The sequence below is a fragment of the Aotus nancymaae genome, unplaced genomic scaffold, assembly GCF_030222135.1.
Source record: "Aotus nancymaae isolate 86718 unplaced genomic scaffold, 86718_ANA_hifiasm-v0.15.2.pri h1tg000019l, whole genome shotgun sequence".
Lineage (NCBI taxonomy): Eukaryota > Metazoa > Chordata > Mammalia > Primates > Aotidae > Aotus > Aotus nancymaae.
The window spans coordinates 23,346,488-23,359,020 of record NW_026988431.1 but is presented as its reverse complement, the minus strand read 5'-3'; the positions used below and the strand labels follow the sequence as shown (position 1 = coordinate 23,359,020).

At 38.0% G+C, this 12,533-nt stretch overlaps 1 protein-coding gene and 1 pseudogene across 1 annotated transcript in view; one reads left to right on the top strand and one right to left on the bottom strand.

Moving 5' to 3' along the window:
- Positions 1 to 12,533, bottom strand: part of TBC1D5 (TBC1 domain family member 5) — a 561,805-nt gene that overhangs the window by 326,662 nt on the left and 222,610 nt on the right. The window lies entirely within an intron of this gene.
- LOC105727088 (H/ACA ribonucleoprotein complex subunit 2-like) lies at positions 8,859 to 9,320 on the top strand (annotated as a pseudogene).

Genomic DNA, 12,533 nt, shown 5'->3' with positions numbered 1-12,533 from the left:
CCACTCACTCCCTCCAAATTTAATTTTTCATCAATTTTCCAACACTTTAGTAAATGGTATCACCTCTCTATAGTCAGTTGCCCAATGCCAAAAACCTAGGAATCTTTCTAGATTAATCTTTTACCTTACCATCCTGCAATCAATTTATCAACAAGTAGTTTTCTCTACCCTACATCAAAATTATATCCCGTATCTGTTTAATTATCTTCATTTCCACTACTTCTCCTCCCAATCTAAATCTACTATCACCTCTCTCCTGAGGATTGCATTCCCAGCCAGAAATTGAAGAAATTCTTTGCACTGCTGATGCACATTTGGACTGTTTCCAGTTTTGTTATTACAAACAATATTCTTATACGCAATTCTTGATGTAGATATGTAATAGTTACCCTGTGTTCCTGGGGTATGATCATATTCAATTGTTTTGTATTTTGCCAAATTATTTCCAAAATGTTTGAACCAACTGTAACTCCTATCAGCAATGTAGCAGAGCTCACAGTTCTTCACATGGTGGCAAATTCATGGTATACATGTTATCTGACAAGGACTTTATTTAAATTCTTAATAAATATATGGCTGTTGCATGGTTCCTTTACTACAAAATATAGGCCTATTTCGTGTCATTTTCTTATTAATTCATAAGAATTCTTCATACCTCTTGGATGCTAAATTTTTAAGTTTTGTTATTATCTTTTCTCAGACTGTGGTTTGTATTTTCACTCTCTGTTTACAGTGTCTTCTCATAATCGTTTTTGATTTTGCAATAATTTAATTCTATATATATTTTTTCCTTTTTAGTGTTTTAAATTATATTTTCTTCTAGAAGTCCTATAGTTTTGCTTTACATATTTAAGTTTTTGATTTAGGAGAATTTGGTATTGTCAATAAGATGTGAGAAAATAATTCATTTTTGTTTTCCACCCAAATGAAAAATCAGTTGTCTTCAGCACCACTTAATGATGATGCCATTGTTTCACCACTGCTCTGCAATGCCAGCTCTGTCATATATTTGGTTTTCACATATGTTTGGGTCTATCTGTTTATCTGTTCTCCCCACTGGTCTATTTATCAAGTCATGAGCCATTATCATATTACCTTGTTATATAACATGTGTATGTTCTTTTTCAGAAGTGTCTTGTCTATTAAACCTTTTGTTTTTCTACTAAATACTTGAATGAACCTACAAAGTTACTAAATAGAACAAACCACTGAAAAAATTCTGACTGAAAAATATACTGAGTCTATAGATAAACTTGGGGAAAACCTAATAACTCTGTGACAATAAGTCTTCTCATCCATGATCACTGTCCTCTATTATTTATTCAGGTCTTCTTAAATGTCTTCCAATAAAATTTCATAACATTCTGCATAAAAACTACCACATAGTTTACTGGATTTATTGAAGGGTTATTAATATTTTATACTGTTATATATGCTGTATTTTTATTGCTGGTATATTTGTAAGTGTGATGGATTTTGCATACTAATTTTACAACAGGGAATACAGGTAAACTAAATTATCAAATTCTAATCATTTATGTATGGATTCTACTAGTATTTCTAATTTTATTTTGGTTTTGTGTGTGTGTGTTTTTTTAAACTATACTTTAAGTTCTGGGGTACATGTGCATATCAGGCAGGATTGTTAACTAGGTATCCACATGCCACGGTGGTTTGCTGCATCCATCCCCCAGTCATCTACAGTAGATATTTCTCCTAATGTTATCGCTCCCCAATCCCCCAACCCCCTGCTATCTTCCCCTAGCCCCCCTCTCAACAGGCCCTGGTGTATGATGTTCCCCTCCACGTGTCCATGTGTTCTCATTGTTCAACACCTACTTATGAGTAAGAACATGTGGTGTTTGGTTTTCTGTTCTTGTGTCAGTGTGCTGAGAATGATGGTTTCCAGCTTCGTCCATGTCCCTGCAAAGGAGATGAACTCATCATTTTTTATGGCTGCATAGTATTCCATGGTGTATATGTGCCTAATTTTAAAGAGAAAACTTTTAACATTTTACCACGAGGAGGATTTTGCTGTAATTCTTTTATAAATGCCCTTTTTCATATTAAAGAAGGTCTCAATCCACAGTTTGTGAACTGTTATTTTACCATGAACTTATATGAATTTTTGTGAACGTTTCCCCTACAACTACTGAAATGACTTTTCCACTTTGTTAATAAGGTGAAATACAGGAATAGATTTTCTTTAAGTATTAACCCTGAGTTCCCAGGATAAACAAAATGTGGTAAAATATGTTATCTTTTTACATAGGCTAGGTTCTGTTTACTAACATTTTATTTTTATCTATATTCATGAGCAAGAATGGACTGTACTTTTTCATAGTGCTCTTGACTAATATTGCTACATAAGTTATACTAGTCATGTAATAAAAATTTGAAAACATTCTCTATTTTTCAATTCTCTGAATTTTCTCTTTATGTTTATTAGAAATCATCTGTCACCAAACTGGGACTGGTGTTTTCTTTCTGAGATTATAATTATTTATTCCAGTACATTAATGGTTATAGGATCATAAAGAAATTTATTTCTTCTTTTATATTTTAAAACTTGTGATATAACTATATATATTGTATGTCCATTATAAAAATCACTTTAACAAATAACAAACTTTTCTCATTTTTAAAGTTTTCATACATACTTAATAGCTATACATCAGTTTATGTAACCACAGTTTTTGATGTCTATAATATAACCTAGAAAGCAATGTGTATACTCTAATCTTAGAGAGTACCTAATATTTTACTGAATTGAAATCTATTTCAATAATTCTTCTCTTTATAGAAATATATTCACTACATATTAGTTTTCCAATTCAGTCATAAAAAATGTTCACATAAGCAAATACACATATTGTCTTTTCAAACAGTTCATAATTCTGAATGATTTTTAGAAAGATATTTTAGAGCTTAAAATAAACTCTCTAGAGATGTGATTGAAATAAATTTGATTACAGAATTTATTTTAAAAACCTCACCACAGCCTTTTCATATGTATACATTTTTAATCTAGAAAATCCAGAAATATAGGAAAAATTTGTTTTTTTTTGCTTGTTTACCATTAGCTGCCTTAAAAAGAGGCAGCTTGAGTTCTCCTTGCTTCTACTATTTTTCAGTCAATCAGCTTAGGTTTTCAGTTAATGATTTTGTGTCCAGTAATGCCATCTTTTTTTGGCTCATTCTTATTAACATAAAATATTTGCATATTATAAATGTTCATTTATTTTTTGCATTAGTATCTGTGAAAAGTTGATGATATTAATGGCCAATTATTCCCTTCCTAAACATATGACATTTAGGGTGTAACTTTCCAGCTTCTTCCATCAAAAGGTAGTGGCAACACAGTAATACTGAGTCTTCTAATCCAGAAATATGAAATATCTACTTATTTATAACTTCCTTAATTTTTTCCAGTAATGTTTTATAGATGTCAGTGTACTTCTTCTACTTCTGGTATTAAATGTATTCCTAACTATTTAATTCTTTTTATGTTATCATGAATAGAATTTTTTGCTTAAAATTATTGTGGGATTGTTCACTGCTAGTATACAAAAATACAACTTTTGCTACCTCTTGCCTCCAGCTGGCTTTGTTACTTGCCTTGGCCAAGAAAATGTGGCAGATCTGACAAGGTCACAGTTCCAAGTCTAGGTCTCATGAAATCCTGAAACTTTGCAGTTTGTTTATTTGGAAAGCTGATATCACCATGTAAACAAGTGATGGCTACACTGCTGGAGGATGAGACATGTAGTTTAGTCAGTCTCCAGACACCAGTGACACCATCTTAGATCACCCATTGCTTAGAAATGTAAGCAAGCTCAATTCACAGTAAGAGAATTACTCAACTTGGTCACTTTACCGTGACCCATAATAAATCCTTACTATATTGTATAACCAAGTTTAGGGATACTATGCTATGCAACAAAAGTTAAGTGATACACTATGAAAAATGTGAAATACTAATGTTTGGTAAATAAATCAATACACAGCTCATTTTAGTCATTGAACTAGATATATGCCATCCGAAAACATGCTCAGGCTGGGTGTCGTGACTCACGCCCATCATCCTAGCTTTTGGGGAGGCTGAGGCAGGAGAACTGTTGAGCCCAGGAGTTCAAGACCAGATGGAAAACATACTGAGATGCTGTCTCCACAAAAATAAATGTAAAAATTAGCCAGGCATGATAGCACACACCTTAAGTCCCAGCTACTCCAGAGGCTGACACAAGAAGATCACTTGAGCCCAGGAGGTTGAGGCTACAGAGAACTGTAATTGCACCACTGTGCACAAACCTGGGTGAGAGAGACCCCATCTCGAAAAAAGAAAGAAAGAAAGTATCTTCAAACAATAATATATCAGTGTAGTTCAAGAAATGATTAAAAAAAATACTAAATTCGCAAAACTCTGTGATACATTTTTACTGAAAAGCATTTTGTAAATGGAATAAACATGTTTAAACTTTAAAAATCAGGAAAGAGGCTAGTCATGATAGTTAATGCCTGTAATCCCAGCACTTCAGTAGGCCAACATGGATGGAGTCCAGGAATTTGAGACTGGCCTGGGCAACAGAGTGAGACCCAATCTCTACAAAGAAATTAAAAAATTAGCCAGGCATGGTTCTTATGTATCTGTAGTCCTAGTTACTCAGGAGATGGAGGTGGGAAGATCACCATTAATGGCAGCAGCGGCCCATTTGGAGGAGCCACTGTGAAGATGCTGAGTGCAGGAGGGGAGGTGCTGGCTCTGGGCTGCATGCTCTATGAGCCCACAGGAGCCAAGAACAGGCGGGAGCCCCTCTCCCTACCAAGTAGGCGGGGCTGGAGCCCTTGCTCTGGGGCACAGCTACAGCCACTCAGCTGCGCTCCAGACTGAGGCATTCCTGCACTCTTGGGGTCCTAGGAAGCCCCTTATCCCACAGCCTTGAAAGTGCCTGCTGCTGTGGCCTGGCCTCTCCCTGCTCCTGGTATCCTCTCAGGAGTGAAGCAAAGATATGGCTGAGCCCAGGTGCTGTCACAACCCAGCTGGGTGTGTGTATACATAGGGCGGCACTGACATGCCAGCCTCCTGCCACCTCAGCCCCTTCTGGACTTTAGGCAACCACGAGCATAGGAGGGAGGGTGATGGGGGCTAGGGATAGCTCAGTGTGTGCCTGCAAGCACCCCTCGGCTCAAACAGCCTGGGTGCCATGGATGACAGGTTGGTGGTGGCAGGAAGCAGACACGGTCCTGGGCAGAAACAGGCAAGTCCCCAGTGAAGCCCCACCTTCAAGCCATGTATGCCCTGAAGCCTGGGGGCAGGACTGTCACTTCTGGGTAAAGTCCTCTGCCAGGAGTGAGAACCTATGGTGCTTTGTCCCTGCCCACGGACCAATCAGCAGGCACTTCCTCGCTTCTGAGCCCATAAAAACCCTGGACCCAGCCAGGATTACCAGGTATGGGAGGCAGTTACCCACTTAAGTATCCTCAAATCATTGAGACAACATGCCTGTGAAAAGGAGCTACCCACTCCAGGTCTCATCTCCACTGACAGTTGGACATTTGTTCAGACAACCTGCCTTCAGAAAGGAGCTACCCACAGCTGGTCTCCTCTCTGCTGAGAGCTGGACACTCGTCAGGATGACCTGCCTGCAGAAAGGAGCTACCACTTCTGACCCCTCTAGAGCTGCTGTCACTCACTGAAGCTCCTCTCTGCCTTGCTGACCCTCCAGTTGTCCATGTACCTCATTCTTCCCGGATGCAGGACAAGAACTTGGGACCTGCCGAATGTCGGGACTAAAAGAGCTATAACGCAAATGGCTGAAACATGCCCCCGCAACACTCCTAGCCACGTTGTTGGCAACCAAAAGGAGAGAAGAGCTAGGACCCTTTGGGGACTCCAGACTCAGGGGCTCCCCAAACCAGGGCTGTGACAACCTCTTTGGGGCTCTGTGGTCCCTGGTGTCTCCAAGCTTCCAGGTGTCATCACATTCCCCTTGCCAAGATGTGGGTGGCCACAATAGAAGTCGCTTGCAGTACATCTGATCCAGCTGCAGCCTTTCACAGAGCCAGTGTCTGTGCCAGCATCTAGGGCTGCCCGCTCCACTGAAGCAGCCAACGTGCCTGGCTGTGCCCAGTGGCCAGACCCCACACTCACTCCACTCTGTGCCTGGCTTGCCCTTAGTAGGCATGGGATTTGGGTGAGTAGCATAAGCCAAGCGGAGCCTGCCAAACCAAGTGGGTGGAACAAGTCTGGTGGGCGCAAGCAGTACTGGGGTAGAAGGCACTGCCTACCACAGAAGTTCCTGGCTGGCAAAGTGACACCCCAAGCATACCATGACAACTTGAGCCCATGAGGTAGAGGTTGCAGTGAGCCATGATCATGCCACTGCACTCCAGCCTGGGCCACAGAGTGAGACCTGTATCTTTAAAAAAAAAGAAAAGAAAAAGCTTATCTTCACAGAGTATGTCCCAAATTATGCCTCTTATCTTTTTAAAACAAGACAGGACACACACATAAAATTTCAAAAATAAAAACTTCTCACAAAGGAAACATTTATTTCATAAAAATTAACCATGCCACGTTTCATAAGAATGACTATGTAGAATAAGTATGCTATAAAGCCTTAAAAATACATTGTATTAAAATACTTCAATATTGCATTTGTGGCAAATGACTTTTTGTGACAGAGTCTTGCTCTTGTCGCCCAGGCTGGAGTGCAGTGGCTCGATCTCAGCTCACTGCAACCTGCACCTCCCAGGTTCAAGAAATTCTCCTGCCTCAACCTCCCAAGTAGCTGCGATTACACACATGCACCACTGTGCCCTGCTAATTTTTGTATTTTTAGTAGAGATGAGGTTTCACCATGTTGTCTGCCAGGCTGGTCTCGAACTCCCAACCTCAGACGATCCACCTGCCTCAGCCTCCCAAAGTGCTGGGATTACAGGCGTGAGCCACCATGCCTGGCCAACTCATTTTTTTAAATAAATTAAGCTACAAAGAAAATGATCCTTAAATAAACCCCTTCAGAACACAATTGGCTGAGCATTGCAAGGGGTTTACTATGGAAAACAGTGATCCAAAACTTAAACATGAGTCATGGATTTTGGTGTGTAATCACATACACCAAAAGCACTGTTCAAATGTTCCCTGTAATACGTACCTTTAAGGTATAGTTTAAAAAAAAAAAAACTTCTTAAGGTCATTTAAAAATAAATAATATAAAGTGATTAATAGTAAGGTATTGGAAGCAAAAGGGTAAACACAAAGACATTTATTAGCAAAGAAATAAGGAGAAATTAAAATAACCCTGCAATACTTTTGTGTATGCAATTTATCAAGAAATGTTGAAAGAGAACAAAACAAATGTTGGCTCATTCTGGAGCTTCTTTGTCATCATTAATGTATTCAGGTTTTCACAGCTGAACCGCTATACTTTGAAAAGATTTTCATGAAAGGAAACTCATATTCAATGTTTAAACAAAGCTGTCAGGTTACCAAGATTAAAATTCGTTTGAGTGTCCAGAAAATCTTTTCTTAAAAAATAAAAATAAAAACTAAGTTGGTCTTTATTTGCAAACAAAAGAAGCTTTTGTTTACCAGTGTGTGTTTATTTTTGGAGCAAATACAGAGAAAGAACAATTTTAAAGCAAAAGACAAACTATTTTATGTGGCTATTTTTTCATTACTAGTTCTGTTTCTCAAATTGATACAAATGATCTCCTTCTGTTTCTGACTGTCTGCTTGCCTTGTCAGTACAACTAATTGTCAGGATTGGGGAGATCTCCCATATCTAAACAGAAGATGTGCAGTTTGTAACCTGCTTAATTTGCCTTATGTCCTACATGCCCTCAGTATGGTGTTCATTAAAGTCTCAGCTGTTTTGTTTTTATCAGTGGCAGCCGAAACACAGGCTTATTTTTCTTTGTTAAAAGGCCAGATTGTGCATAAATATACACCTAATCTATGTGAATGTGTGTGTATGTGTTTAAATGGCAAGAAATTACCATGCATGTAAATAGTTCTTAGCGTTTCATCATTTGCTCTCACACCTAAACTTCGACCCTTGCCTAGACGTTAGTAAGAACAGCATCTCTTAGGCTTTGCAGAGAACTTTAACAGCCATCTCTAAAAGTAGATAAAGCATTTAAGAACTCCAAGTAGTTATAAATGAATTCTATAGAATACCATTAAAAACCATTCTTCAACCACCCCCCACCCACCCCATACTTCCTCCCCTAAAAAAGTTCCTAGTAGGCTCTAAATTTTGATTTCTAATTGCTTCCATAAATTTAGAAGGTCTAAATGAAACCTATTTATATTTGCCTTGGCAATAGCAAATGGCTCAAATCAATTACTTTTGCGGGGGAGGGCTTGAGAAGAAAACTCAAAACTTTACATTTAAATGGTCAATCCATAACCAAAATTTCTATTCAGTTTTGGTTTATGTTTGAGTAGACTGTACTCTTATACTAAGTTTTTTAATGTACCGTATAAATAAATCTTATTGATGTGTATGCAAATGCAAAATTCATATATGAATTGTATAGTATTAACAGTGTTCACATTTATCAAATTAATGAGACTCTCATTAAAAGAAGACGGTATAGAAATTGTCAGATATTTACTGCATTTTTGAGTGAAGTTTAATAAGACAAACATTTGTTAATAAGTTACTTGTGATGTTAAATTTAATATGCAATTAATTAAAAGTACATAAAGGACTATTAAAGTAGTATGCCTGACAGCTGTAAAAAATAATTTAACCTTTGAAAGAGTAAAAAATAAATACCGTTGAGTGATGCCTAAAGCTGCAGACCACGTGGACTCGCCTCCTTGGGACTAGGTTTCCGCGGCCGCTGCGATGACCAAAATAAAAGGAGATCCGGACCAGCCCGAGGCTCAGGCGTAGGCGTGCTGCGGGGAGTGCACCTACCAGGAGCTTCTGGTCAACCAGAACCCCATCGCTCAGCCCCTAGCTTCTTGCTGCCTGGTGCAGAAGCTCTACAAATCCATCTAAAAAGCCCTGAAGCAGAAGCAGATTCCGCGCAGGGTTAAAGAGGTTCAGAAGTTTGTCAACAAAGGAGAAAAAAGGATCATGGTTTTGGCAGGGGACACACTGCCCATTGAGGTATACTGCCATCTCCCAGTCATATGTGAGGACCGAAATCTGTCCTGTGTCTATATTCCCTCTAAGACGGACCTGGGTGCAGCTGCAGGCACCAAGCACCCCACCTGTGTGATAATGGTCAAGCCCCACCAGGAGTACCAGGAAGCCTTAGACGAGTGCCTGGGGGAGGTGCAGTTCCTGCCCCTATCCCTGTGAGGGGACCTGGTAGCACCTGGGCACGTGCCTCTGGAAGCTACTGGGTTGGCAGTGGGATGACTGGCTGTCCTCCTGCCCACCCACACTGATGGCATCTTCCCAGTTCTCCAAGGTACACCTTCTTCCCAGGCAGCTCTGACAGCCCTTTCATGAGGTAAGGTCAGCCTTCTCTTCATCAGTGCCATTTCCTGTGGAACTTAAGTGAAGCCTGTTCCAAGAATGTGGGGTGGGGAAAGTAAATGCTAAGACAAACAAACAAACAAATAAATAAATAAAGACTATCTATTGAACATTTTAGCCCATACCTTATTTAGTTCTTAAAATTAGCTATTAAATACAGCAGCCTGAACATGAAATTTCGGAAAACAAAATTTTATCTTCAAAAAATTCTCTCAAAACCATTAGATAACTGCAGAAAATGGCCTAACTAGAAAAAGATATTACCTATATCACCACTCACTGGATATAAAGTATCAAGAGAACCCTACCCAAAAGATCTCCTTTTCACACCTAATGTTAATTTCTGAATCACTCACAGTTTATCCTTAAAGACGGGAACAGAAAATGAAGTTCAATATTATTTCAACATAAAATAAGTGCAATAGAGTACTATTTTCAATATGAAACCTGTCACACTCCTGATGACATAACTATGAACAACTTAATCAAAAAGCCTATTAGGAGATAACAAAACTTAACAGTTTACTATGGTGGAGGTAGAACTAAAACGTCAGAAACAAATTAATCAGAAACTAAATAACCTGGGTCTCCTGCCCCAGGTTTGGGTAACCATCATTACTCCAAGCACCCTGAGGTGACTTTTATAACTAAGATAACAGGTAACACCAGGTGTGTGTGTGTGTGTGTGTGTGTGTGTGTGTGTGTATGTATTCCCACCCCCAACCCCTCTAGGCTCAAGGGAGCCTCCCATCTCAGCCTCCCAATTAGCTGAGACTACAGATGCATGCCACTATGCTCGGCTAATTTTTTAAATTTTTTGTAGAGATAAGGTCTTCCCTGTATTGCCCAGACTGGTCTTGAACCCTTGGGATCAATGATCCTCCTGTCTCAGCTTCTCAAAATAGCAGGAATACAGGTATGAGCCACTAGGCCTGGCCTTAAAACAAGTATATAGGCTACCATAGACTTCCTTTCCTTAGGGTGAATTTACAGGGTACAAGACAAAATCTCTGTACTTATCTGATGAGGGCCGAGAGTGGAAAATGAGGAACCCACATTCACTCTACTTGAACCTTCTTAACAAAATCAAAAAGAATAATATAGTCAATGATTTACTTTTGCAAAGTAACTCTGGAAAATACTATTAAATTACTTAATAGAGATATGATAAACATAAGATATGGAAATTATATTAGAGAATATAAAATCAACACTGAGCAATTCTGATGTATGCTACTGTTATGCATACCAACTTCTAATAATGAAAAAAGAGAAAAATGACTATTTAGGATTTACTAAATGCTTCTGGTACCGAAATAAGGAATGAGTTTATTTCTTTAAAGGAATTGTGAGGTTTATGATTCCTCTGTGCATATGTCTGAAAACATTATTAGTTTTTGTGCTCTCTACATTCAATTATTTTTAAAGATATAATTTTTTTAGTAAAATTTTAAAAGTCTCTTCACAGTACATGAGTAGTAGTGACACCAATAATGGCAGATGGGGGAACTACAGCATTCTGCCCTTCCACAAAAACAACAAATAAGCTGGCAAAAACTTTAAGAAACAACTTTTGCAGATCTCTGAAATCTAGTCAAAACTTAAACAGAGGAAAGATTAATAAAGACAGAAGCTGCTGCATTGAGATAACAATTTTAACAGCACAACTGTGGCATTTTAGATAGCCCACCTAACATCTTCACCCTCTAGATCGACTGCAACAATAAAGTGGCAGCTGGTATTTCTGGTGCCAGAGGGAACTGTGCAAACTTGATAATGAAAGAACTGCGGTTGAATGTTTCAACCTTTCTGGCAGCTTCCTAAAAGACCAGAGCAAGTTCATGCCTTTGTTTTGCCCAACTCATGGGCAGCTTCCCTAGTGGTGGTTTTTTAGGATAGTCTATTTAAAGAAAATATTGGAAAATGGCATATCCTAGTACTCTGTCACATTCTCACTATAGATATTATTTCAATAACATAGTGATAGTTATTTTACAACAGTGGTCAACAAACTACAATCCATTGGACAAACTGGTTAGTCTCCTGTTTTAGTAAATAATGTTTTCTTGGAACACATCTACACTAATTTGTTTATTTATTGTCTTAGGCTCCTTTCATGCTAACATGGTATGACCTAAAATATTTACTATCTGGCCCTGTAAGAAAAAGTTTGTTGACCACTATTCTAGAAAATAATCTACTATAAAAACTGACCTCAGATTGACATTTGACAGGTATACTAAGATTTCTCTACCCTGCCCACTGTAAGTAACCAAGCTATCAATATACAGAAAAATAACATTAAGAGTTAACATAAAAATATAGTGAGTTAATGTAAAAATGATTATGAAAATATTTCCAACCTAAAATTAAGGATTGGTCATTTTTTGCAAAGCACTTTGCTCACTAATTAACAAGAGAAGTCTTACAAAAATTGTTAAATGAAGAATTAGATGTTGGAAGGTCTTGAGTTACAAAAACCAGCCATGCAAAATATTAGATTATAGAAGGATCTGGACTATTCCAGAAGTGAGACTGAGAACTATAAAGTAAAAAGGTTTGAGCTACATTAATGGAGAGATATAAGCAGAGAACCTAACACATCTATTTCTAATAATTTGTAATTTCAAGAATCACTAGTTTTGAGTATTCAACGTATTTCAAATAAACCAAGCATGTGTTTACATTAAAGGAAAAGTTATGGTACCATCTGAAAAAGTAAAAATCAATAGAAGAATCATCCTGGGGTCTTGGATTCTTTTTAATTAATAGATTTTATTATTTTTAAAAGCAGTTTTGAGTTTACAGAAAAACTTAAGAGAGTTCATACATACCCTACCACACACACACAGTTTCCACTATTATTAACATCTTGCATTAGCATGGCACATCTGTTATATGAATGTGCCAATGGTAATACATCATTATTAAACTCCATCGTTTTACATTAAGCCTCACTCTTTGTGCTAAATGTTTTATAGGTTTTGACAACTTATAATGACATGTGTCCACATTACAGTACCATACAGAATA